Below are 26,942 nucleotides of genomic sequence, written 5' to 3' on the forward strand. Positions count from 1 at the left end.
CTCCCCAGACAGTAACAGGCATCTCCTCCTCTCCAGGGGAACTCAGGTCAGCTCTTTGTGATGTCATTTCATTAGGTCTCCTGTCTCTAGGTAGAGATGGGTTTCCCCTCTGACTCCTAGTGTGTTCAGATATCTCCCCAGACAGTAACAGGCATCTCCTCCTCTCCAGAGGAACTCAGGTGAGCTCTTTGTGATGTCATTTCATTAGGTCTCCTGTCTCTAGGTAGAGATGGGTTTCCCCTCTGACTCCTAGTGTGTTCAGATATCTCCCCAGACAGTAACAGGCATCTCCTCCTCTCCAGGGCAACTCAGGTGAGCTCTTTGTGATGTCATTTCATTAGGTCTCCTGTCTCTAGGTAGAGATGGGATTCCCCTCTGACTCCTAGTGTGTTCAGATATCTCCCCAGACAGTAACAGGCATCTCCTCCTCTCCAGAGGAACTCAGGTGAGCTCTTTGTGATGTCATTTCATTAGGTCTCCTGTCTCTAGGTAGAGATGGGTTTCCCCTCTGACTCCAGTGTGTTCAGATATCTCCCCAGACAGTAACAGGCATCTCCTCCTCTCCAGAGGAACTCAGGTGAGCTCTTTGTGATGTCATTTCATTAGGTCTCCTGTCTCTAGGTAGAGATGGGTTTCCCCTCTGACTCCTAGTGTGTTGAGATATCTCCCCAGACAGTAACAGGCATCTCCTCCTCTCCAGGGGAACTCAGGTCAGCTCTTTGTGATGTCATTTCATTAGGTCTCCTGTCTCTAGGTAGAGATGGGTTTCCCCTCTGACTCCAGTGTGTTCAGATATCTCCCCAGACAGTAACAGGCATCTCCTCCTCTCCAGAGGAACTCAGGTGAGCTCTTTGTGATGTCATTTCATTAGGTCTCCTGTCTCTAGGTAGAGATGGGTTTCCCCTCTGACTCCTAGTGTGTTGAGATATCTCCCCAGACAGTAACAGGCATCTCCTCCTCTCCAGGGGTACTCAGGTGAGCTCTTTGTGATGTCATTTCATTAGGTCTCCTGTCTCTAGGTAGAGATGGGTTTCCCCTCTGACTCCTGGTGTGTTCAGATATCTGCCCAGACAGTAACGCATCTGAGAGAGCCTTGATATTCCTGCTCGGTCAGAACAGTTTTATCAGCGCCATGGTGAGCCCAAGGTCACCCAGCTGGCTGCATGTGGGGGAGCGGGGAATCGAACCCGGCATGCCAGATTAGAAGTCCTCACTCCTGACCACGACACCAAGCTGGCTCTCCGTGGACATCTGGAGAGCCACAGTTTGGCCACCCCATGCTGGCTGTCTATCTGCAACTGTTGTGTGTAGCTGTTGAGCAGCATAAGCCTTTGATTCAAGGGACATGCCCAGTCATGGCTAGTGGAGAAAACATGATACCAACCAAAACTGATAAAGAGGAAGCAGTAAGATATCCAGACGAGTCTTAATGCCTCCCAGTGGTGTGGGTAGCAGTGCAGTCCCACCAAGGGCCACTCTGTTCTGAAACCACAGTGGGAGTGAGTCAGTCTTGGGCTTCACTGTAGTTGTGTCTGACTGGAGGAAAGCCTGAAATCCCGCAGTTTTGGTGTCCGTCAGGTATGACCATTGCCTGGGAGGCTTCCTCACCTGGGTGATGTCACCCCCTGTGAAACGCAAGACGGTATTCAACATTTATGCCAGGATGCAGCCGCCGCCGCTGCTTGGGTTGGTGCTGGAATCTAAGTCTACTGAAACGGAAGCCCTGGAGCTCTGGGGGGAGACGGGGAGGCAGGGGCATCGCGATCGCATTCTAACCCACTCCTGGAATCAGGGCCTGGGGGGGGGGGCATCACTCTCGGCTCACCCCAGAGATGACACCACCTTGTTGATACTATTGTTCTTCCCACCAGCCTCCTGGGCACGACACGGGGAAGCTGGTAATGAAATTAAAACGGCAGTCATTGACATCTAAGGTCCCAGCAAAAGGGACGCTGGGGGGAAATCCACAAGATATGTACAAATTAGTTCTCACAAGGCCTTTGGTGTTTGATTAGTCAATCTGAGTAATCAATTGGAAAAACCTTGCTATTAACTGAGCAGCTTTTAAGGAAATGCATCACTCCTTTGGCCTACGAAAGAGCCAACTGGGCACAGTGATCAAGAGCGGCAGCCTCTAGCCTGGACAGCTGGGATTAGTTCCTCACATGCAGCCACTTGGGTGACCTAGGCCTAATCACAGTCCTGTTAGAGGTGTTCTCATAGAGCAGTTCTGTCAGAGCTCTCTCAGTCCCACCTCCCTCACAAGGTATCTGTTGTGGGGAGAGGAAGGGGAGGGGATTGTTAGGAGCTTTGAGACTCCTTTGGGTAAAGTGGGATCTAAACAACCACTCTTCTTCCAAAAGACAGGCAGCTCTTCCTATTTCAAAAGAAGATTCTCTGTTTCTCTTCCTTCATCCACAGTGGAGTCTGTGGCTAAATGGATGGGCTTCCAAAAGCAACGTATGCAGAAAACTGGTGATGATTAATATGCAAATCCGTGAAGACTTAAATGAGACTTGCGCAATTAATCAATTACAGTTTCTTTAATCGGTGACAGCTTAAACGTGACTCTTTACAAGCTTCAGTGGCCAAGCCTTTGAGCGTAAACCAAGGCTCTTTAGTAAAAGCAAACTCTCATGAATGCTGTGGCTGGGAATTCAGAAATGGTTTGAGATGTTTAAAGTGTTTTTAGAAGGTGAAAAAGGGGCTTTCATTTTCTGTGATTGTGCTGTGCCAATTATGTCTTAACATAAATAGTTAATTGTTAGAGTAAAGGTCACTTCTTGTAAATCTTTAATTAAATTAGATGCTGTTCAGATTGTCAGGATGAAAGGACTCGTCTGTTATGAAGATTAGCTACGCCAGGAGACGTCTCCTTACTGGAAGACCAAGAAAGGGGGGGGGGGCAATTTCATCTGGGGCTGCAGCAGTGCAGATGACGAGACCCTTGTGCCGACAAAGCTGAAAGGCTATTTTCTTAAAACCTATTTTATTAACGCATTCGTAAATCTTTTCAGTGTCTCTCTCGTTGTTAAGGGGGGGGGGGAATGCAGCATTAACGTTTATGAGCATTCAGAGAGCATGAAAAATGTCCCTCCGTGGTAGAGATCACCACCAATATTGCTGAGCCAATTACCACAACTTCTAAAAAGCAGGACAAATTGAGTAGTGGTGGGGAAGTCCAAGGGCTCTAACTCACTGACCTCAGGCTAGCCTTGGCACTGGACCATTCAGGAAAATGAAAAAGCGGTAAAACGTTTTAAGCAGGACTTTATTAGAAATCCAGGACGGAGCGCAGAGAGGGTGATGAAATTATGTGCTAACAGAAGCATTAGAATTCTGTGGCAGAGCTGAATCCACAATTCCATCTTATACCCTTGGTCCATCAAAGACCTTACCGTCAGATCAGACCAGCGGGAGCTCTCTAACGTCTCAGGAGAGGTCTTTCACAATACCTCCTGCCTGGTCCCTTTAACGGGAGATGCCGAGGACTGAACATGGGACCTTCTCCATGCCAAGCAGATTCTCTGCCCCAGAGCCACAGTCCTGTCTCCCAGAAGTACACGCATGAAGTTGCCTTATACTGAATCAGCACACTAGCACACATGGATTTGTAAAAGCCTTACAGTGTTTTTAACTCTCATTGTAAATAAATGCATGTTTTTTGTATATTTAATATTTTTCATTTTTCTATTATTTACACTCACATATTTATTTCATCTTTGTTTGGTCCTTGATTCCAATTTTTTTTTTGGGGGGGTGTCAAACATTTTCTGCTCTTTTTCCCCTTGGCTTCATTATTACTTTCTAACAGTCGCTCTCTTTCCATATGCTCGGAGAACAGACATTACAAGACAATCGTATGAGAAATTTACCAACCGCTTAACCAAGGGGGAAAAAAAAGACACCACGGCTATGTAAAGCTAATTTTTGAGTCAGTTTAATCTTAATGCTACAAATTGCTTATGAGGCTCTTTATTTCCCTCCAGTGATTAATAAGCAATGCATCTCTGACTCCACGGCAGGCCTCACCGAGGGCAGAGAAATGCCTTTTGCAGGCTCGTGGAGACAAGCTATTCTCAGGTGGGAAGGATTGATAAAAAAATATAAAGGAGGGAATACCGAACTCCTGAGTTCTGAGTTAACAGCTGGGGATGCTCTAGCTGAGGAGGTTGTCTTCCGGGGAGAACATGCGATCATACCGTAGTATTCCCCCTCGCTAGGTATGGCCGTAAACGTTGGACCGTAAAGAAAGTTGACAGGAAGTTGGAGGTTTACAGAGATTGTGGACCGCAAACACGTGTGTTCTAGATCAGATCCAGCCTCAACTCTCCCTGGAAGCTAAAATGACTAAACTGAGGCTATCGTATTTTGGCCACATCCTGAGAAGACGAGTCACGATTTGGTAGCACCAGAAGGTGAAGCCAGAGTGGATTGTCCCTTGGGCGCGACTAGCCAGTGCAGGTCATCGGCTCAGATTTTTGTTATTTAAAACTTTATCATATGAATGTTTAGTTTTTATATATTGTTCAGTTTTGATGAGGTGGAAGGGATGGGGCAAGAAACCCTTTGCCAGTTTCTGTGTAGAGGATTGGAGGTTGATGGAAGCTTGGGATAGAATCATAGAACCATAGAATCATAGAGTTGGAAGGGACCTCAGGGGTCATCTAGTCCAACCCCCTGCACTATGCAGGACACTCACATCCCAATCGCTCATCTACTGTAACCTGCCACCCCTTTGCCTTCACAGAATGAGCCTCCTCCATCAGATTGCTATCTAACCTCTGTTTAAAAATTTCCAAAGATGGAGAACCCACCACCTCCTGAGGAAGCCTGTTCCACTGAGAAACCGCTCTGACTGTCAGGAACTTCTTCTGGATGTTTAGATGGAATTTCTTTTGAATTAATTTCATCCCATTTGTTCTGGTCTGTCCCTCTGGGGCAAGAGTGAACAATTCTGCTCCATCCTCTATATGGCAGCCTTTTAAATACTTGGTTATCAGATCCCCTCTCAGTCGTCTCCTCTCCAGGCTAAACAGACCAAGCTCCCCCAACCTTTCTTCATATGTCTTGGTCTCCAAACCCCTCGCCATCTTTGTTGCCCTCCTCTGGACACGTTCCAGTTTGTCAACATCCGTCTTCAACTTGGGTGCCCAAAACTGAACACAGGACTCCAAGTGAGGCCGAACCAGAGCAGAGTACAATGGTACCATCACCTCCCATGATCTGGACACGATACTCCATTTGATACAGACCAAAATCCCATTTGCCTTATTAGCCACTGAGTCACACTGCTGACTCATGTTCAATGTATGGTCTACTAAGACTCCTAAATCCTTTTTGCACATGCTACTGCCAAGACAAGTCTCCCCCATCCTATATTGGTGTATTTGGTTTTTTCTACCGAAAATGCAGAACTTTACATTTGTCCCTATTGAACTTCATTTTATTCAGTTTAGCCCACTTCTCGAGCCTATCAAGATCATCCTGTATTCTGTTGCTTTCTTCAGTTGTGTTTGCTACCCCTCCCAGTTTAGTATCATCTGCACATTTAATAAGTATCCCCTCTAATCCCTCATCCAAATCATTTATAAATATGTTGAACAACACAGGCCCCAGGACAGATCCTTGGGGTACTCCACTGGATACTCTTTTCCAAGAAGATGCTGAACTGTTAACAAGTACCCTCTGGGTACGATTTGTCAACCAGTTATTGATCCACCTGACAGAATTAGGATCCATACCGCATTTTACCAACTTGTCAACAAGATTATCGTGTGGAACCTTATCAAAAGCTTTACTGAAATCCAGATAAACTATATCCACGGCATTCCCCTGATTCAGCAAGGTAGTCACTTTCTCGAAAAAAGAGATAAGGTTGATCTGACATGATTTGTTCTTGTGAAACCCCTGCTGAGTCTTAGACATCACAGTTCTCAGTTCCAGCTGCTCAAGGACCGAGTGTTTGATTATTTATTCCAGCTACAGATGTCAAGCTGACGGGTTGATAATTACACGGATCCTCCTTTTTCCCTTTCTTGAAGATGGGGACAACATTTCCCCGCCTCCAATCATCTGGCACCTCACCTGTTCTCCAAGAAGTGTCAAAAATAATGGACAGAGGTTCAGAGATGACATCTGCAAGTTCTTTTAGTACCCTTGGATGCAATTCATCTGGCCCAGAAGACTTTGTTTCATTTAAAGAAACTAGGTGTTTGTGCACTGGTCCAACAGTGATCCTAGGCCACCATTCCTGTCCCCCGTGTTGTGTTACGTTTTTGCCACATTGATCACTATTTCCCTGACAAGAGAAGACCGAGGAGAAATAGGAGTTAAGCAGTTCAGCCCTCTCTTCATCATCTGTTATAATTTCACTTTCTTGTCCTCGCAGTGGTCCTATGGTGTCCCTATTCTTCTTCTTGCTTGACATATAACTAAAGAAGCCTTTTTTGTTATGTTTAGCATTTCTTGCTAGCCTAAGCTCATATTGAGCTTTAGCTTTCCTAACACTCCCCCTACAATTATTGGTTATTTGTTAATACTCATCCTTGGTAATAAGGCCTTCCTTCCATTTCCTGAATGAATCTTTTTTATTCCTCAAATCTTTTGACAACTGCTTATGGAGCCAACTTGGCTTCCTTAGGCTCCTTCCATCCTTTCTTCTCAAGGGAATTGTTTGTGATTGAGACATCAGTAGTTCACTTTTAAGAAACTCCCAGCCCTCTTGGACTCCCATCTCTTTAAGTCTTTCTGACCACGGGACTCTACGCAACATACCTTTAAGTCTGTGAAAATCAGCTTTCCTGAAGTCCAGTCTGTACGTACGACTACATACAGGTTTACTCTTTCCCACAATTGAAAATTCCAAAAGCACATGGTCACTGCTACCAAGTGTGCCCACTACTTCCACCTCATCCACCAGTTCTCCCCCATTGATGAGAATCAAGTCTAAAATAGCAGAGCCCCTGGTTCCCCTCTCTACTTTCTCGGAAATGAAGCTCTCAGCAAGACAAGTTAATAATTTAACGCAGTTTGCATTTTTAGCAGAGTTGGTCTTCCAACAGATATCTGGGTAATTGAAGTCACCCATGACCACTGTTTCCACCTTTTTTGAGAATTGTGCAATTTGGTCTAGCAGTATCTCATTCAAGTCCTCTGACTGGCTTGGTGGTCTGTAGCAGACCCCCACAATAATACTACTCTCATTTCCTACTCCTTTTATATTTACCCAAATATACTCAGCTGAACTTTCATGCTCGGGTACCTGTATTTCTTCACAAGTATAAAGTTTCCTTATATTGCTACACCTCCCCCCTTCTTTTCTTGTCTGTCCCTTCTGAATAGATTGTACCCCTTGATTCTAGTATTCCAATTGTGAGCATTATCCCACCAAGTTTCTGTGATTTCTATTGGGTCATAGCCCCCTTCCTCTATTATGACTACTAGTTCCTCCTGCTTGTTTATCATACTCTGTGCATTGGTGTAGAGACATCGTAGTCCATCCTTTGTGTGTCTCATGGTTTTGGTTTTTGAACTTCCTTGTAAGCTAGTAGTTCCCTGCTTAGGTGACATTCCCTGTAGATTTGAGATCTTCTCATCTTCAGATCTTGCCATCACACCAAGTTCTGAATTTACGTCTCGCTCCCCCTTTGTGTCTAGTTTAAAGCCCTCTTCACCAGGTGTGCAAGGGTTCTCCCAAAAATACTTTTTCCATCCCCTGTGAGGTCCACGCTGTCTCCTGATAATAGCCCCTCATATTGACATCCTTGACCATGATCCAGACATCCAAATTGTTCCTGTTGACACCATTGACGTAGCCAGTCATTTACTTGCATAATTTTTCTCCCTCTTCCTCTGCCTCGGCCACATACAGGAAGGACTGATGAAAACACAACCTGTATTCCCAGGTCTTTTATCTTTTTCCCCAGATCCACAAAGTCTTTCTTAATATGTTCCATGTTCTGCTGGGCAGTATTATTTGTTCCTACATGGATGAGAAGGAAGAGGTAATGATCTGTAGTTGTAGGACCGTCAACGAGAGGCAGAATCCGCTGCATTATATGTTTCAGATTCTTAATTTATCTTGGGGATTTGAAGTACAAGATCAATTTCCAAGGGATTTAGCATTTGTGTTGAGATGGCTACCAGTAGGAGCCATGGGAGGGAGAGGGTGCTGAACTGTTTCACTTGAACAAAATCTTTCTTGGTCTTGGGTACATTTCATTTCCAGGGTTTGTGAGCTGAATGTTGCTGTGCTGTGTGAAGTCATTTGTTCTAGCTAGCCCCGCTGTTTGGTCATCATGTTATTTATGGCTCAGCTGGATAAGCCGTCAGGGGTGAGCAAGGAACTAGTTATACTTTTAATAAACTTTCCAAAGAAGATTAAAAAACTTTTATGAGCTGATGATAGGATTTGAAAACTGATATTCAGGCAACAAATTATGTAATACAAATGACACACAGGAGGAAAGTAAATTTGAAAGGGTTTGGTCTGGTAATATTAATCCAAATCACAGAAGAGGAGTGAATCATCTTGCTCTGGTAGCTAGGGATTACTTTTTTGAAGACATAAACAGGAAGCAGGGAGGGGGGGGGGATCCCTGGACCATCAAAGAAGTAGAAGTCTGCAGTATGGCAGCCTAAAAGCTGAACAGAGTAAATCCCCCTGAAAGCAATGAAATTATTTCCTGAAAAGGTAATCCTATGCCCTCGACGTAGGTTTCTTCCTAAGGTCGTTTCTAGGTTCCATTCCTGCACTGAGCTCTGGGAATGTCTGAAGAACAGTCTTAGAACCTTAAAGTTTCAGAGCAGCTCATTTGTTTTAATGACCCTGATATTGAGGAGCAGGTTGCTAAGAGAGGCTGGAGTGTCATCCCAGACCATGCTCTGATGGACTGTCGGAACCACTAGGGCGTGTGATGACAGGACCACACTGCCAGGTCTGTGGAACGTTCCTGCCCATTCCACTAGGGCAGTGGTTCTCAACCTGGGGCTCACAACCCCTAGGGGGGTTGATCGACCCTTCTCCCAGGGGTCGCTGAGGCATGCCGCTGCTGCCCCCGGTGGGTGGGAGCTGGGAGGGTAGGGGAAGTAAGCCCCAACCCAGGCACTGTGGGTGGGGAGGGGGCTGCCTCCACAGGGAGGAGGGCCTGGGAGAGAGGGGGGCCCACAGTGCAAGGCCTTACCACCGGCTACCCACCTGCATGTGGCCCACGTCCATCTCCAAGCCTAGAGGAACAGCCAGGCTTCCCCCACACCAACTTTAAGCCTCCCACTTGGGTGGCTTGCGGGTGGGCGGGGGGAATGCCCAGGCCTCAGGACTCCCACTCAGGTGGCTGCGCCATCAGGTAGGAGGGGCACCACTGGGCGGAAGGGGGGGGAACAGCCCCAGCGTTGCCTATGTCGCCTTTGAGCCTACATCGCCTTTCTTTCTTTCTTTCTTTCTTTCTTTCTTTCTTTCTTTCTTTCTTTCTTTCTTTCTTTCTTTCTTTCTTTCTTTCTTTCTTTCTTTCTTTCTTTCTTTCTTTCTTTCTTTCTTTCTTTCTTTCCTCCCTCCCTCCCTCCCTCCCTCCCTCCTTCCCTCCCTCCCTCCCTCCCTCCCTTCCTTCCTTCCTTCCTTCCTTCCTTCCTTCCTTCCTTCCTTCCTTCCTTCCTTCCTTCTCCCTTCCTTCCTTCTCCCTTCCTCCCTCCATTCCTTCCTGATGCTCCTGATGATGCAGCGGTTGAGAACCACTGCCCTGCGGCAATAGCTTCTTCCACAGTTTTCCTAGATGGATCGCTTACAGTCACAAATGTCCTGGTGTGAAGATTAGGGCTTTAGATTATGTTTGAACAGGGGTAACACGATGTCAAGTTTGACCAGTGTTGTCTCCACCCCAAGCTCTACCTGACAATCTGACTTCATGTGGCTTGCAAATATTTTAAATATTTTAAGTGAGCCAACAGAGGAAAAAATAACTTTTATTACAGTAGGAGAATAAAGTTATTAGGCCAGTGTGGTTTCTGCCCCAGCATCGACCCAACAGTCTGACTTCATGTTGCTTCTAAATGTAGTTTCTTCAAGTGAGCCGCTAAAGAAAAAGTTACTTGATGTTCTTGATTAGGAGAATAGAGGTGTTAAACAAAGAGGTGGAAACCATTTTCAAGTATAACTCACAGTATTTGCTGGACTCCTACTGTTATAAAATTTGTTAGTTCTGGGTGCAGAGAGGAGTTATCAGTTGTGCTGTTATCCTTGTGGTAACTTTTTGGCCTTTACACAGTATTAGGAATTGTACAGAGCTCCTTCTGGAAACTCCTTTTATTTTTTAAGCAAGCTTTCCCCTGAACCAAGACTAGTAGGTCTCCTTTATTAACTGAAATTAACCTGCCTTGATTTAAATTCAGCTGTGAGAGAATTCTGTCCCCTGAGAAAGGATCTGACCTTACTCTCTGGAGGCTCAAACCCCTACAGCAGCTGTCCCCAACCCCTGGTCTGGCGACTGGTACCGGTCCGTAGATCAGTCGGTACCGGGCCGCGGCTCCTCTTCATCCTCCTCCGCAGCTCTCGCCCGGTGGGCTGCTCTGCCACTCTGCCACCCGCTCACCTTTGGTGCTCTCTGGTGGCCGCCATGGCTGGGGCTCCCCCTCAATGTGGCACTGCACAATGCTGATGACATTGCCCCCCAGTGGGCGGCAGGAAGTCAGGGGCGCTGGTGGGAAAGCAGCAGAGCAGGGGCTCAGGCGGCGACGTCCCTCGGCAAAAGACTACCCCCCTACCGGCCCTCAGCAAAATTGTCAAGCTTTGACCAGGCCCCAGCAATCACTGCTGTAAAGCGGGGGTCGTCAACCCCCAGTCCGCGGCCTGGTACCGGGCTGCGAAGGCCTTGGTAACAGGCCGCCGGCAGCTGCGCCTGCCTCTCCCCCCCCCCCCCCGCAGCTCACCAGGCCGTGAGTGAAGCGGCTGCTTTGGCCTGGCTCATGACCTGTCTAGCTTCTTGTTGCGAGAGGGGGGGAAGAGGCAGATGCGGCCGCCGGAATGCCGGTGGACACAAACGTGCATGTGCGGAGCTGCCATGCATGCACATTAGCGCCCCCTGCTGATGAAAATGTACATGCACTGCAACTCTGCGCATGCACATTAGCGCCCCCTGCTGGTGCAAACATGAATGCGCGGTGCCCGGGCCGCCAGCTCTTCCCCATCCCCGGAGGCGGTCCTCAACAGTAAAAAGGTTGGGGACCGCTGCCCTAAAGCATTCACTACATTAGCCTGCTTTCACCCCAGGCTGTGAGAGCTGTGAAACTCTCTGAGAGAGTATTCCTCTGGAGGTACAAACCCTGTCCGATTCAGACAGATGGTTTTACTGCTTTTCTTCGTACTCCTCTCCCCCATCTGGCTCCTCCATCATTTTGTGGATTCTGATTGGCTCTTAACTGTTCTGCTCACCCACCAAGCAGGAATGGGGATTGACGTAGGGTTGTGCGCCTCGAGGCGGTCCGTCTGCCTCTGCGATCACTGAAGCCCGAGGCGGTTAGCGCCACAGTACGGAAAGGAGGGGCGGCAGTGGAGCGGCAGCCAGTGGTAGCCCGAGGCTGCCGAAGCGCACAGCCCTAATTGACAGAGAGGGGCAGCACCCTTGTCCGCCTGTTTTACTTGCGTAACCTGGGGTTAACCTTTCTAAGGCTGCAGGAAGCAGCCGTATAAATAAGCCACACGGCTGGTCATTCTGGCCTATTATTGAATCAGCCTAAACTGACTGGCGGTGCCTCGCTAACCTCTGCCTAATAATAAGTCTTCTCCATGCGCTTGCATGCTCCTCTCATGCAGCTACAGCAACAGTATGTGCAGACCATATAGAAATAGCCGGGCAGCTCTGCGTATAACGATTGGGCTGGCCGTGCAACCTGTCCACGAACCGAGGACAGGAATAGAGACTTCATCTGCACTGAAAATTTAATTTCTCGTCCAGAAGGCTTGCTTGAATTATGAAATTGGGTGAAAGTTCTGGCCAGACGTGGAGTGTTATATGTATGTGCACCCGTGCTAAAGATGACCCCGAATCAGCTGCCTATATTTTGCTTATTTCATTTACACCCTGTTTTTCGGCCAAAGCGTTGAGAGATCTCCCATCCAGGCAGCTTCCCGGGCCAAATGAGCTTAGATTCAGGAGAATGGCACCAGAACATCCTCAGAGCTATAGGTACACCTTCCTGAAGGAAGGGAAGGGTGAAATCAGATAAACCCAGTCCCCCTTTGAAGTTAATATGTTTCCTACAGTCTGTTCTGCTGAGGCCAGGGTGTGCAAGAAGACGCAAAGACTTCTGCATCGCCCAAATGTGTGTTACGTATCATCAAGTGCCTTCTTACAACAGCCCCATGAATGAATAACCTCCGAAATGTTAGCAGCTTGCTCAGGTCTTGCCCACTGAGGGTCGTGGCCTCCTCGGCTGAATCAGTCAATCTTATATCGTACCTTCCTCATTTCCTGCAGCCTTTCCCCAGCATGGTGATCTTTTCCGATGACTCTTCCCTTCTCTAAATGTGAACAAAATGTGGAAGCCACAGTTTAGCTGCTCTGACTTCTAGGGAGAATTCAGGATTGATTTGATCTAGAACTTTCTTATTTATCTTTTTGGTGGCCTGGGGGTATCAGTAAAGCTCCTTCCAACTCCATGGTTCAGTTGACTCTACTTTCTTCCTGTCAGCTTTCTCCACCTGTTCGAACCGGACCTCTGCCAGAGCTTGCCAGTGCTTCTTAGCTGCCATGGTTGCCCTTAGAGAACGTCTTCTACTGGTGGTCATCGTTCCGGCAATACGTTGTCAGTAGTCCTCGATAGCAGCCCTCCTATGCCTCACGATGGTATGGATACGCTGGACTACCGCAAGCATCTGAGCCAACAATTGAAAAATAATCCTCTCCATTGCAACGTTAACCTGTGCTGCGGGCAGTAGGCTACGCAAACAAAGAGTGAGGCCGACCACGTGTCTGCCTAGGTGCATATAAGCAGGTAACCTGTGGGCGTGTACTGTGGGCGGGGATTAACCAATCAAACATATCAATGCATCAACCTCTGGTTCATAGAAAACAATAGAAAACCCATTCCAACGGCGCCAATGATTTGACGATGACGCGTTGCTACGGGGTTTCCTGGTTTTTTTTAAAAAAAAGGGAACCCCAACAAATTCGGCTTTAGGGTGGAGGTCAAAGGTGTCCCTGCAGTTTGATTGACGGCCACGGGAGACCAGAAGCGCTAAAAAGGGACCTCCTTTGTGGCGATAAGACGGAGACCGGAAGCCTGTGGGTTACGAAACTGGCGAGAAGTGAAAGTGCCAAATTCCGCAAAAACCGCAGCTGTGCGTTACGGGCGATTTTCGCTACTTAAAGTAGCGATTTCACAAACGGCAACCAAATAGCCACTTTGAGCTCTGTGCGAAATGGCCCATAGAATCAGAGGGACCTCCTGAGTCATCTATTCCAACCCCCTGCACTATGCAGGACACTCGCATCCCAATCGCTCATCTACTGTAACCTGCCACCCCTTTGCCTTCACAGAATCAGCCTCTCCGTCAGATGGCTATCCAGCCTCTGTTAAAAAATCTCCAAAGATGGAGAACCCACCACCTCCTGAGGAAGCCTGTTCCACTGAGAAACTGTTCTGCCAGGAACTTCTTCTGGATGGAGAATATTGTAGTGTGAATTACCTTGATTTTGGTCCCCTTCCTGATGCCTTTCCTAGTTTCTTCATGGTTGCCCTTCCCAGTGTCAGTGTCCTTCATCATCCACAGTTTGGATCAAACAAGAAACATGGGGAGGATGAACGGGGCGGGCCCTGGAGCCTCTCGTTCCTTTGGTGTATGGACAAGCTGCCCTCAGTAGCACTCTGTGCAGGAGGGCATTCATGGGATTGGACAGATGCTGCTTAGCTTGGAACGGCCCAGCATTTAGACTTCTGGAACTCTCCTCTGCGTGGAACCTCCCTCATTGCAGGAGTGGGTCAGAGAAGCTCTTCAGGTTATGGAGGACCCCACCCACACTTCAGATCTATCCGAATCCTATAACTGAGGGTGATACATGGAGCTGTCCAGTTTTATTTAATTTGCTTGGAATTCCTGGCAGCTGTTTTGCAGCTCGGGTCAAATTATGGGATGTGCTTTAAAGAGAAGCAGGGCACCCCGTCATCCTGAAAGGAGAGAAGATCCACATAAGCATTTTCTATATCATGAGTAATGTTTACTGCAAGAAATCAAATTATTGTAATATGGAGCCATCTGCTTTTCCTCCAAATGCAATCACATAAGTGGTTTTAGTTCAGCCATCTAATTTAATCAATTATATTCCTTGTACGTTTTTTTGAGGGGGTGGGGGGTGAGGGAGTGCCTAATGTGGCTTCTGTTCTCAATACGTTTCCTTTATTATCAAGTAGCTTTCTCAACCTGATTCAACATTTTTAAGGAGGCTACAAATCTAAATAACATGGACATTGTTTAATGTACTGCTGTTTAAATATCCGAATAAACCATTTGGACCAGAGTCATTCTGTCTTGAGGAATATGGATATGTTTGCTAATTTTGACAAGCAGTAATGAGGAAGTAGGAAAATGCTGGAGGGCGTCACCCCAAGGGTCAGACATGACTCGGTGCTTGCACAGGGGATGCCTTTACCTTTTTAAATGAGGAAGTGGAGCATGTAGGATAGGGGCCCCCAGCGAAACCCCTGTGAGTACCCAGGTGCCTGCTAAAATGTTTCTTCATACCCTCAGGTGTTTTTTTAGAAAGCAGGCAGGGTCAAGTGGTCCTTTTGCCTAGTGGCCTTTCTGGTTGGCCACTGGAGGTTTGATTGGCTGGGCCAAGTTCTTGCTTGGAAGCAGCAGCCACAACAGCACAAAGATCTCACTGTGTAGCTGAAGTTGTTGTGGCAGCCCTTTTGTGCTCTCCACTCTGCCGGAATTCCAAACCTTATGGACTTTATCTTGGTGTCTGAGCCCGGGAAAATAATATTCATTCCTGTGGGTGTTCTGGGGGTCTCTGGGTTGACGGGAGTCTCTTCATTGAAAGGGAAGGTCTGTGCCCTATTGGATTAGGCTGTCTGTCTCCTACCGGTTGTCTCGGGGTGGCTGTATTGAGACTTGGGTGTCTGTGCCTTGCCAAAGTGGTCTGGCGTCTTCCCACTGGCTCTGAGGACATTAATTCATTGGGTTCCATAAATCTGAAGCAACCAGATGGCGCTTCTTGCCCAAAAGTTGATTGACAAGAACTCAGGGACTCCAGCCAGAGTGATTTGCTACCCTTTAAAGCAGGGGTAGTCAAACTGCGGCCATCCAGATGTCCATGGACTACAATTCCCAGGAGCCCCCTGCCAGCAAACGCTGGCAGGGGGCTCCTGGGAATTGTAGTCCACGGACATCTGGAGGGCCGCAGTTTGACTACCCCTGCTTTAAAGGCTCATCTCTTGCTGTGTCTCCTCTCTTCTCCTGCTTCTCGGCTACAGAATCCCCCCTTCCCCCTACAAAACGGCTGGGTAAAGGGTGGAAATGCAACTGGGGAAAACGGTGCCCTACTTCTCATACCTTACGGGATTGCGTTGTCGGGCACTCTTGATGTTAATTCCGCTGCAAGCTTTCCTGTGGGATGAATTTGGTTGATGTGATCGCTTGAATCTGTGAACATGTGGCTGCCTCAGGGGGTTTGGCTCATTTGTGCTCATATATCGAAAATATTCCTTTGGCTCCTACTGTTGGCAAGCAGCAGCCGTTCTTTTTCTGTAAATAGGATAAAAATGGTTTGCACAGCATATTGTGGTGCCAGCTGTGGCTGAAAGTAGCCATAGGGAGATGCTTAATAAATTGAGCTCTACTCAAATTTATCTGTGTTCATCCCTTGGGGAAAACCACTGCCCTGTCTGAGTAGGGCTTGTGTCAGTGTCTGAGGTGGAGATTCCCAACCGGGGTTCTGGGGATTGCTCGGGTTATGCCAGGTTACACGGCCTTTCCCAGAAGTTCGGATGGCTGCTGAAATCACTTGATGTCCCTGGAGACCCCTTCCTCTGTTGCCTTACAGGCCCAGGCTCTTTCTCCTCAATGGAAATGGTCGTCTGTATGTGTTTGTTTTTGTATACTGCCCTCCCATGCTAGCAAAGTTATGCTCAAAATACAAACTAGGCTCCAGCAATATGTGGACCGAGAACCTCCAGAAGTACAGGCAGGATTTCGAAGAGGCAGAGGAACTAGAGACCAAATTGCCAACATACGCTGGATCATGGAGAAAGCTAGGGAGTTCCAGAAGAACATCTACTTCTGCTTCATTGACTATGCTAAAGCCTTTGATTGTGTGGAGCACAACAAATTGTGGCAAGTTCTTAAAGAGATGGGAATACCAGAGCGTCTTATTTGTCTCTTGAGAAACTTATATGCAGGTCAAGAAGCAACAGTGAGAACTGAACATGGAATCACTGATTGGTTCAAAATTGAGAAAGGAGTTTGGCAAGGCTGTATACTGTCGCCTTGCCTATTTAACTTGTATGTGGAGCACATCATGAGAAAGGCGGCACTAGATGAGTCACAAATTGGGATCAAGATTGCAGGGAGAAATATCAACAACCTCAGATACGCAGATGATACCACTCTAATGGCAGAAAGTGAAGAGGAACTAAAGAGCCTGTTGATGCAGGTGAAGGAGGAGAGTGCAAAAGTTGGCTTGAAATTCAACATCAAGAAAACGAAGATGATGGCATCTGGCCCTCTCAATTCCTGGCAAATAGATGGGGAAGAAATGGAGATAGTGACAGATTTTATTTTCCTGGTCTCCAAGATCACTGCAGATGGGGACTCCAGCAAAGAAATTAAAAGACGCTTGCTCCTGGGGAGGAAAGCTATGGCAAATCTAGACAGCATCCTAAAAAGCAGAGACATCACCCTGCCAACAAAAGTGCGTTTAGTCAAGGCTAAACTTTCCAGTTGTGATGTATGGCTGTGAAAATTGGACCATAAGGAAGGCCGAGTGTCTTCTTCTTCTTCTTCTTCTTCTTCTTCTTCTTCTTCTTCTTCTTCTTCTTCTTCTTCTTCTTCTTCTTCTTCTTCTTCTTCTTCTTCTTCTTCTTCCTTCCTTCCTTCCTTCCTTCCTTCCTGACTTCCTCTATTTCTCTCTCTCCTTTCTGCGTCTCTCTCTCTGCCTCTTTCTCTCCCTCTCACTTGCTCACTTGCAGGCTTTCTGCCTTTCTGCCTTTTTTCCTTTCTCCCTTCCTTCCTTTCTCCCTTCTATCCATCCCTTCACCCACCCCTTGCCGTCCTTTCTCCCTCCCATCCCTCCTTCCCTCTTCTACCTTCCTTTCCTACCTTCTTCCTCCCAATTCCCTAGCGCCAGCTATATTTATTCTATAGCGGGCTTAATTTCTAGTAATAATCTAGCATATTAATTTCTGATGTTTGAGATGTGGAAATGATGACTTGGTAGCACTTCTCTAGATACATAATAAGCCAAATCCTGAAGTTATAATGCAAGAACACTTATTCTAGAGATTGCCTGTTGAATGCAAATAGAAACAAGTTCCCATCTGTAACAGCAGGAGCTGTATAATATTTCACTAAGGGCTAAGTGGGTGGAGAGTGGGTGTGACCTGTCAGAGGAAGGGCCCTTCGTGCGTCTCGATTGGGCCCTGCCTCAGACAGGTCACACCCACTTGGGACTTTGGCCCAATCATTGGGCCAAAGTTCTGACAGGGCCTGCCCACCCAGCCCAGCCAGAGGCAATCTGGAGACATCACTGCCAGTCTGCTCCTGACCACTGCAGGGAGAGGAGGTCAGTAGGGCTGCCAAGGGGGATGAGAACAGAGGCTTGGACAAGATGCACCAGCCCTTTTCGCCCCAAGGCTGTCCTAACTGTCATGTCCAACTGCAAATGGCCTCAGAACCCTGACAGAGCTGGCAGGAGGCTGCAGAGTGCTCCCCCTCCCCCTCCCTTCAGGCCTGCTGCGAAGGAGCCTCTGACATAAAGTGACCAGAAATCTGGAGCCTTAAGGCAGGATGTGTCGCCACCGCGGCCCCCTCCTCCCTTCTCCCCTCTCTGACTGGCCTCAGAAGGGTGGCAGAGCAGTGTGGCTGCGGCAGCGGCAGACGGGCCCTCCCTCCCTCCCCAACTGGCCTCAAGTCAAGAAGGGCGGTGGCGGTGGCGGTGGCGGCAGTGGCCTGCGAAGAGCCCGGCAGACGGACCCTTGTCGGAAGGCACGAGCAGGCGGCAGCAGAGCGGTTGGCTCCCAGCGGGAATGGCAGCACCGTGCATGCCCCGCCCTCGAGCCTCGGCGCCGCTTGGGCTGCCTGCTGGGCTGCCTGCTGGGCATGCCCTCATTTGCCACCATGCCACCACAACCTCCCTCACAACACACACACATTCAACCCCATGCCCTTACCGACTGGACAAGTCCTCCCCTTCCTCTTCCCACCGCCAAGCTCTGGTGCCTGTTGTATTTCTGGCTGCAACAGGCTTTGCCCCTAGTAGAGAAATATTTCATTGCTTTCCCTTACAGTTTTCATTGCCTTTGCAGCAACTGGAGGGAATTTCTTCTGCTGTGAGCCTGGGCCTTCCGACAGCGTCTTACGAGGACCAGTAATCATCGGCATCTCGGGGACAATGTGAAGATATTTTTTCTGGAAGGAAAGACCACCAGGTTCCACCGCCCACCCGAAACCTGCTGGCTGCCAGAGCGTTTGTCACTTGCTACAAGACAAGGTCAGGATTCTCATTCTCTTCAAGAATGTGTCTTTCCAGGCCCCCATTCCAGATGGGGAAGGAAGTGGGCAGGGACCCGTGCGAGCGGCTTCTTCTAGTCTTGTGTATGCCATGGTTCGTCAGGCGTTTTGCAGGAAGTCAATGATGACTCTGGCACTTCCTCTGCTCCGTCCATCATTTCCTGAGAGCCAGGTCTGCTTTCAGTTACCTGGCAAGGAGTGTGTGCCTGTGTAAAGGGGGCAGGTCCAAAAGCAAAGGATGTAAAGATGTCGCTGTCACCTGGCTAGAGGTGTTGCAGCTTGTAAAGATGTGGGCCTTTATGAGCATTTGCTCCAGTTTCCCAGTCACATCATGAAGGGTGATCCAGCTACATCCCAGGTCAAACCATCCCATTTTCCAAACGTTTGCAACCAGGCATCACGAGAGACTCAAAGGCGCCAGAGGTCCTGGGCTATGCAGACTGGATCCGAGGCGAGCCCTCTGTGGAGACACTGTGGAGAGCCAGTTTGGTGTAGTGGTTAGGAGTGCGGACTTCTAATCTGGCATGCCGGGTTCGATTCTGCGCTCCACCACATGCAACCAGCTGGGTGACCTTGGGCTCGCCACGGCACTGATAAAGCTGTTCTGACCGAGCAGTGATATCAGGGTTCTTTCAGCCTCACCCACCCCACAGGGTGTCTGTTGTGGGGAGAGGAAAGGGAAGGCGACTGTAAGCCGCTTTGAGCCTCCGGGTAGGGAAAAGCGGCATATAAGAACCAACTCTTCTTCTTCTTGTTTTGGACCTGAATGTTGGTGGCACAAGCCCAGGTGGTGATGCCAGTCACCTGCTCTGCTGCTCTGCAGGGGGTTGCACTGAATCTTTGCCCTTCTCACTGTATTGCTCTAGATGCCTGCACGGGTTCACTGGAGTTTAATTCTTCATTTACTTTATTTTTACCCCGCCTTTCTTTCTGGTGAGGGCCAAAAGCTGCGTACATCCTTCTCTTACACTTCCATTTTATCCTCACAGCTACCCTGGTAGGCAGGTTAGGGTTAGAGGGTATGACTGGCCCAGAGTCACCCAGTGGACTTCCATGGTGCAAGTGAAGATTCGAACCCGGGTCTCCTAGATACTAGCCTGGCCCCTAGGTGACACAGCGTGTTGGAATAGATGGGTCATTGGCCTTGTCCGCCATGGCTCCTCTTGTGTCCCTAACCCCTCGACCACACGGGCTCTGCACACAGGCAGCAAGAAAGCAGGGCTCCTTCGCTGGAGCTTATCCGAAATGCTCTCTGGGCTGGGGGTCCCCAATCTTTCCAGGGTCTGTGAGCTCCTTGGGAATTTGGGCGCAGGGCCATGGGCTCAGCCAGAAAATGGCTGCTGTAGGATGCAGAGCCACCCATAAAGGAAGCCAAAGTGCCTCCAGGGAAAGGAGGGGTCCCTTGCAGAGTCCACTGGGGAAGACGAGTGAGAAAGAAGAAAAGCAGCCTGTGGGGGGAACAGCCGGCCTTACTCTGCCCAGCCAGGTCAATCTCCATGGCTGGTCAAGAGCCCTGCTGGGCAAGTGGCTCTTTTGTACAAACACTTGGGGGTCATGAGGAAGGGCCTCAGTAGCTCCGTCACCTGTGGGGCCCCGTTGGGGATCCCTGCTGTAGCCTGACTCCAGGTAGACTCTTTTGCCAGCCTCTTCCTCCTCTTGCTTTTCTTCTATGCCAGGCTTCAAAACACACACACACCCTCCTTTCTTGACAGTCTGAGCCCTTAATTCCTATTATTTTCCTTCTCTTCATTGTTTGCATTATTTACATGGCAAGACCTGTCTTGGGGTCCTGGCCTTTTAAAACTTTTGTGGAGCGGATCTGATTTGCCGTTTATGCGGGGCTTGTAAATAAGCATCTGCCCGGCTGCCTGGGGTGCATAAAGATCTGTTTCCAGAAAACCAGGCAGGGGATCTTTTGTTAACGAGAAGGTAATTGTTTCTTTTTTTCCTCCTTTTGAGTCCGTTCTTATGCTGCAAATGACACTGGCAGGTTGGTGTCTACAGGCCAGGAATGTGTGTGTTTTTCTGAAAGAGAGAGAGAGAGAGAGGGAGAGGGAGAGAGAGAGAATGTAGAATCGTAACGTCTATGAATCTATTTGCAAGGCTGCCTTTGGCATTTAAGAAATTACTATTATTACTAAAATGCAAGACTTCTATTAGCAAGCCAGTTTTAAAAAAATGTCATTCTATTTACACAGCTGTTTAACCACCTCTTGGGTCATGTGTTGAGCTGCCTTCGAAATTATGTCCCTGCGCTGAAATAAAAAAAGCCCAGTCAATGATGAAATGCATAATTAGAGGTTTCATGCGCAGACCTGTCACTGCAGTGATTTGCAGCCTCTGTTATTTTCCCTAAGTGATATATATTAGTGTTGAACTGCTAACGCCTATAATCCTGCTTGGCGGAAATTGATCTTCAGCTTTTATCTTCAGCTCCGGCGTGGAGATACCTGACATCAAGTCCCGCTGGAGAGCTGCATTTGGGTTTTCTGTGTGGTGGGGCAGGAGGTGGGAATGACAGGAAGAGATGCCCTACAGGGGGGTCCCAGCCTTTGGAGCCCGTGGACACCTTTGGAGTTCCGACACCAGGGGATGAGTGCAGCTACAAAATGTCTGCCTTGGGAGGCGGAGCCAAACATAATGGCTCAGGCTTTTTCATAATGGCTCTTCAGCTTTCAGGCAGAGGTTCTATTCAACAGGATGCCTTGGGAAATGAAAGCATTGCTTAAAGATATTTTATTGCATGCCCCAGACAGACTTCCAAAGGCCAGTCAGAAGCCCTGAGGGGAAAAGCCCCACCCACTGTCTAAAAACATTGATGCACACCAGGAAAAGTCTTGTTGGAACCTAATGGCACCTTTAAACCTCCCACCGCTTAGAGAAGCTCTTAATGGTACATGATCCAGCAGGGACTGGCATGCGTACCTGATGGCACGGGTGATCATCTCTCTTGGCCTGCTGGCGTAGAAGAAAGAGCTGCCTAAACTCTTAGCTGAACCAGTTAATATTGGTGCTGCCCCGTGACAGTGAAAATATTTCCTTTCTCTAGCAAGCCTGGTACGCTAATGGTGCCCTGGCCCACTCTAACAAGGCCTGACAGGCAACAAGCTGCCTCTTTGGAAAAGCACCGTCTGTCCCCCAAGACACAGGAAGTGCTGCTGTACCACCTGCTGATGTTTGGGAAGAAATCGTTGGAACTTAATTTGACAGGCGCTGTAGCTTCACAAGTGAGAGTCGCTTCAGTAGAAAGGCGGCCACATTTCCCCCGTGCATCACCTCTTTCTTTGAGGGAGGGGGCTTGTTTTTGTTTGTGAGCCCTGGAAACGATTTTTCCACAGAAGGTTAACCTCACTTGATGCTCTTGCTGTGCATGCAGTGAAACATCTTTGCTGCAAAAAAGACCTTTTGGGAAAGCAGATTTCAGATGTTAGGCCTGGGATGGGGCCATTGGGGAAGGCGTTGGCTGAACTTGGTGATGTCTAGATCAGTGGTCCACAACCTTTTTTACGCTGTGGGGGGGAGGGCGATCTGGGCGCCGTGCAGGCACGGCAGCCCATGCGTGAATGTGCATGCGCGGCAGGTCCTTGCATGTGCGCTTGCAGGATGCATGGGCACAAACGTGAATGTGCGACAGTTTTGTGCATGCGCGTGTGCACGGCAGGTCCACGCGTGCACGACAGGTCCACGCATGTGCGGCAGGTCCACACATGCGTGTTTGCACAAAACTGCCACGTATGCGCGTTTGCGGCCGCTCATGGCGCAAACGCGCATGCACGGACCTGCCGCGCATGCGTGTTTGTGCCAGCGGCTGCACTTCCCTCTCCCCCCCCCACTTTGGCGGCCGATTTGCTTGTGGCCTGGGAAGTTTCTCACTGCGGGGGGTGGGTGGGGAGAGGGAGCTGCTGCCCAGTGCTGGGGTGGAAGCGTCCAGCCCCAGTGCAGACCTTTTGAAGCAGTTGCCACCTCTGCACAAGGTTCTTCACCATATCACTGGAGATAAGTGGCAGAAACCATTGCAGGGGGGAGGGGGGAATGATCGGGCTTACAGAGAACACAAATATCTCACTTTGGGCAAAAATGGCCACAGCTTTTATTGTCGTAAATGAGTGTAGGCAAATGCTCCTGGGTGGATCCAAACCATGTCTCCGCCCCAGCTCTGTCCAACCACTGGATGGTGAGAATCTGAGGGCCATTCCGCACCGGGATCCATGTAGCAAATTGTTTGCTGAATGAAAAATCGCCATTTTAAATAGTGGAATTCGGCGTAACGCATACCTGCCTTTGTAGTGGAATCCAGTTGCGTTTCTATCGTTTCCCACAGGGTTCCGGTCTCTGCAAAAATTGCTAGCCAGGAAGCGCTATTGCTAAGCTGTGTCCCGCCCCTGGCCGTCAAGCAGCCAATGGGCGGCCGTTATCATGCTCCCAAACAGCCCCTTTCCCTTTAAGGAAGTTAAAAAAAAAAAACACCCGTTGCAACGAATATGCATTAATACGTTGCAACGGAGAGACCCATCCAGCTAGCAGGTGGTGTTTGAGCTGCCGTTTCATTGTTGCCACGCTCCCCCCGAGTGAAAAAAAAATCCTCCCCCCCTCACGGGCGCGATTTTCGGCCGAAAACAGTGTGAAAATAAAGTGAAAGTAAAGTGAAAATAAACCAGCAAACGGGCTTGTGCTTGGTGACTTTAAACAGAGGGGCTGCAGCCAGGGAAGCCTCGCTGGGTAAACGAAGGCTCGCTGGTGCGTTGATCTGTGCTCGCTCGGAGAAAAAAAAATGGCGATCGCTTCGCCGGAAGATCAAAGGAGAGAGCCAGGGGGAGGGACTTTGCAGAAACCGCAACAATGGTAACGCACAGAACTTTCCCGCTAGTGTTGCAGATTGGTTGCAGGAGTGTAGCGCTTTCTGGAGGGTGAATCCACTTTTTGGGATTTCCCTAAAAGCGGTACAACGAAGCGCTTTTTGTAGATCAGTTTCAGGAGTGTTGCAGATTGTCAACGACGTTGTGCATAATGGCAAAACTGTAGCGATTTCAATTAGTAACCATTGTGCTATTTTGGACGAATGCGGAAAGCCCCTGAGTGACACACCAGCCACCCTCCCCCTAAAAATTGGGCCTGCTGGAACCCCGGAAGGAAAGGCCCCATGGACTCTATCAGAGCTACCCCAGCCCCCCGCCATGCCAGGGCAGCTGTCCCCTCCTGTGAGGAAGCTGCTGTCCGGCACCTGCCCAGCCTCTTAACCTCACACTGATGGAGCCCGGCATGCAGGTGCAATCCCCACCCCAAAATGAAGTTGAGGCCAACTAGGTTCCTTGCGCCGAGGAAGAGAGAGAGTTGTTGACCCATGCTCAATGAGGGAATGAGCTGTATTTTATTGTCCGCCATCTTGTTATGTTATTATCTTCACTGTTATACTGTATTGGTATTTTAGGGGATTTTATTGTATTTTACTGATCTTGTAAACCATTGCAAGACATTCAAGAGCAGCGGTGTATAAATATAAACATAAATAAATAAAATAACAGGATCCACCCCAAACATAACCACCACAGAACTGGGGGGATATGACAAGATTGGGCCAGCTTGGGCCACCAGATCATCAGATAGAGTTCATAAATGGGAATCAAGGGGTGCATAATACACTGGGGAGTTCTACTGAACTCTCAGGTCGGGAAGAACCGGGTTTGAGCCTCACCAGGCCTATCTTGCCTGGTAGATCTGTGAAAGTTTTTTGTCTGCTAGCCCGAGACACATGTACAGCGTTATTATTATTATTATATTCCATTTTGTTACCTTTAGGAGTTTCATCAGCAGAACGCAGAATTCTGTGAGATTAGCTGTCCATTTTGTCTCTCAAGAAAGCACCATCCCAGATGTTTAATTGGCATGATGGTTTTGATCTTCAATCTCTAGATTGACATTTAGCTTCCGAAATGGAATTAGGAAATGCATTCTGTACATCCATCAGGCATAACAGGAGTGCCTCGTTAAAAGGCTCATTAGATAATCAATAGCAAGAGAGAAATTACGCAGCACTATGGATGTAATGTCTAGACAAATTATGCCCTTTGGTTAAACGGCAAGACGTATTTTTAACCCCCCCCCCCCCCGCTTTAGCATATTGGCAGACTGAACAGAGCTTTTTCGTGTGTGGTTGAACGGAGGATTACACTGTCAAATGATGTCCTTTGAGAAACAGTAAAATGATACAGCTGCTGCTCCTGCATCCACATGTTAAGCAGAATCGGAAGGTATCTAAGCTAAAGCCTTCTGCTTCCACTGCAATGAAGAAGAATTGCTGGAGGACATCAGTCTATATTCCCAGGAACGAAATAGGGTTTCTCAAAATGCTGTTCCCGTAGAACAGCTGTCTTCTCCCCCAGGCTGTGTCCCCAACTACAATTTTAAAAGAAACAGCTTTACAATTGCATTTTTACATCAGTTAAATTGTTTATGTCAGCCGTTTAGTTGTCACGGTGGTCCATGCCCAAGAACCAAGGGGAATTGTAGTCTGGTGAGGCAGCCCCTGCTCCTGAGATACGGTTCCCACGCCTCCCCTGGGATTGCCTGAGGCCTGCTATTTGAATACGGTTTAGTGGTACTGGCAGAAAACAGTGCCGCTAGATATCCGTGCTTTTGACATTTGTAGTTCGTCCAATTGCAATTATATCTCATATCTGAGATAAGCCTGATTTTCCCGGACAATGTGTTGTCTTTTTGTGCTGGACCCCCCCCCCCCCGTTATATTTAGTATTTTGGGGGAAAGTTGATGAATACAAGAAATAGCATCTTGATATTGAAAACAAATCAGCTGATTTTTTTAACCTGTTGGGTTCTGTGAATATGTAACGGTAACAAACAAATTGCCCTGACCTGGATGTTGTCAGATCTCGAAAGCTAAGCAAGCCGGATGGCAGGACACGAGGATTCGTAGTTGGATGGGAGACCTCCGGGACAAGCAGTGGCAAGCCACCTCTGAGAGGTTGCCAAAGTTGGCTGTCACTCAACGGCAATTTCCGCCACCGCCATGTCGCCAAAAAACTCTCTCGCAGACCAGAGTTTGGAAGTTCAGTTTCGGTTCATTTATTAGAATGTTGCAGTCTTAAGCCTTAACATTATTATAACAACAAAAAAGAAACTAAAATAAAAGAGTGATGATTATAGGGATAAACATCAGAAAGAATGTGCAATAATTATAAAAACCATAAAAGTACAAACCATAAAAATTCCATATAAAATTTCAGTTTTAAATCCCCTTGACATTTATTTCAAAAAATTTATTTCCTAATTTAATTGGTAAAAGTCTAAATGTGGCACAATTGCCTTGTTTCGGTTTGGGTGTTTGTTTAGCCCCCCCCCTTATTTTATCTTGCAGTTGAGGCTTTACTTATTTTAATTTAATTTATATCCCACCTTTCCCCCCAGTGGCTTGCATTGCTCACCTCTCCTCCTTTTTATCCTCACAACAACTCGGTGAGGGAGGTGTGGCTGAGAGAGGGACTGGCCCAAAGTCACCCAGCCAGCTCCTGTGACACAGCAGGGATTGGAACCTGGGTTCAGCAGATCCTTGGCTGAGCCTTCAGTCACTAAGTTCACTCTGGCTAGACTGAACATCTACTCCTTGGCAGTTATGAGGAGAAAGTTCATGTCTTCACCTGATTCGGAACTAATCTGCCCCCTCTTCCTTAGGTAAGGTGGACATGAGTGTCCTGTGAACGCTAACCTCAGGAGGCATTATATGTCACCGTGTTTGCCAGTAGAGGTAGGCAAGGACCAGGAAATTCTGGATGAACCCCTTACTCCCAATGACCCAAGCCCCCAAAATGAACCAGTCTGGTTGGTCCTGGTCTGTTTCACTTCTGCCCACTTAAAAGTGAGGACAAGCCAAACAACAGGCTAAAATGGCTTCCTGCCCAACAGTTTATCAAGACTGGGGTCTGCTGGGCAGCCCGGCAGGCAGCTCAGCACACCCCACCAAATGACTGTCCTGCAGCCGCAGTCTCCTTCACAAGGGAAGTGAACCGGTGCACTGAAATGACTTGCAGCTATTTTAGGCTGACGCCAGGTCATTTGTGCCCATCTCCTGTCAACCTAAAAGGACCGCCAGCTGAACACTGGATTAGGAAAAAAGTCTGTGAAAGGCTTGGGGGAAGCGCCTCCCACAGACCTCTATTTGGGGAATATGAACAAGTGTGGCATTTCTTGGCTTGGGCCTTGGTTTCTG

The 26,942-nt window shown here is 48.3% G+C and overlaps 1 protein-coding gene across 8 annotated transcripts in view; it reads left to right on the plus strand.

Moving 5' to 3' along the window:
- LOC143820654 (poly(rC)-binding protein 3-like) overlaps positions 1–26,942 on the plus strand; it is a 254,865-nt gene that overhangs the window by 55,977 nt on the left and 171,946 nt on the right. For 7 of the 8 annotated variants that reach the window (XR_013225439.1, XR_013225441.1, XR_013225438.1 and 4 more), the window contains one exon: positions 18,517–18,701. The exons of the other annotated variant lie outside the window; for it this stretch is intronic. The gene's annotated coding sequence lies outside the window, so the exon portion shown is untranslated. The remainder of the gene's footprint in view (positions 1–18,516; positions 18,702–26,942) is intronic. 8 annotated transcript variants of the gene reach the window in all.

The sequence above is a fragment of the Paroedura picta genome, chromosome 11 (genome assembly GCF_049243985.1).
Source record: "Paroedura picta isolate Pp20150507F chromosome 11, Ppicta_v3.0, whole genome shotgun sequence".
In the NCBI taxonomy this organism is placed as follows: Eukaryota; Metazoa; Chordata; class Lepidosauria; order Squamata; family Gekkonidae; genus Paroedura; species Paroedura picta.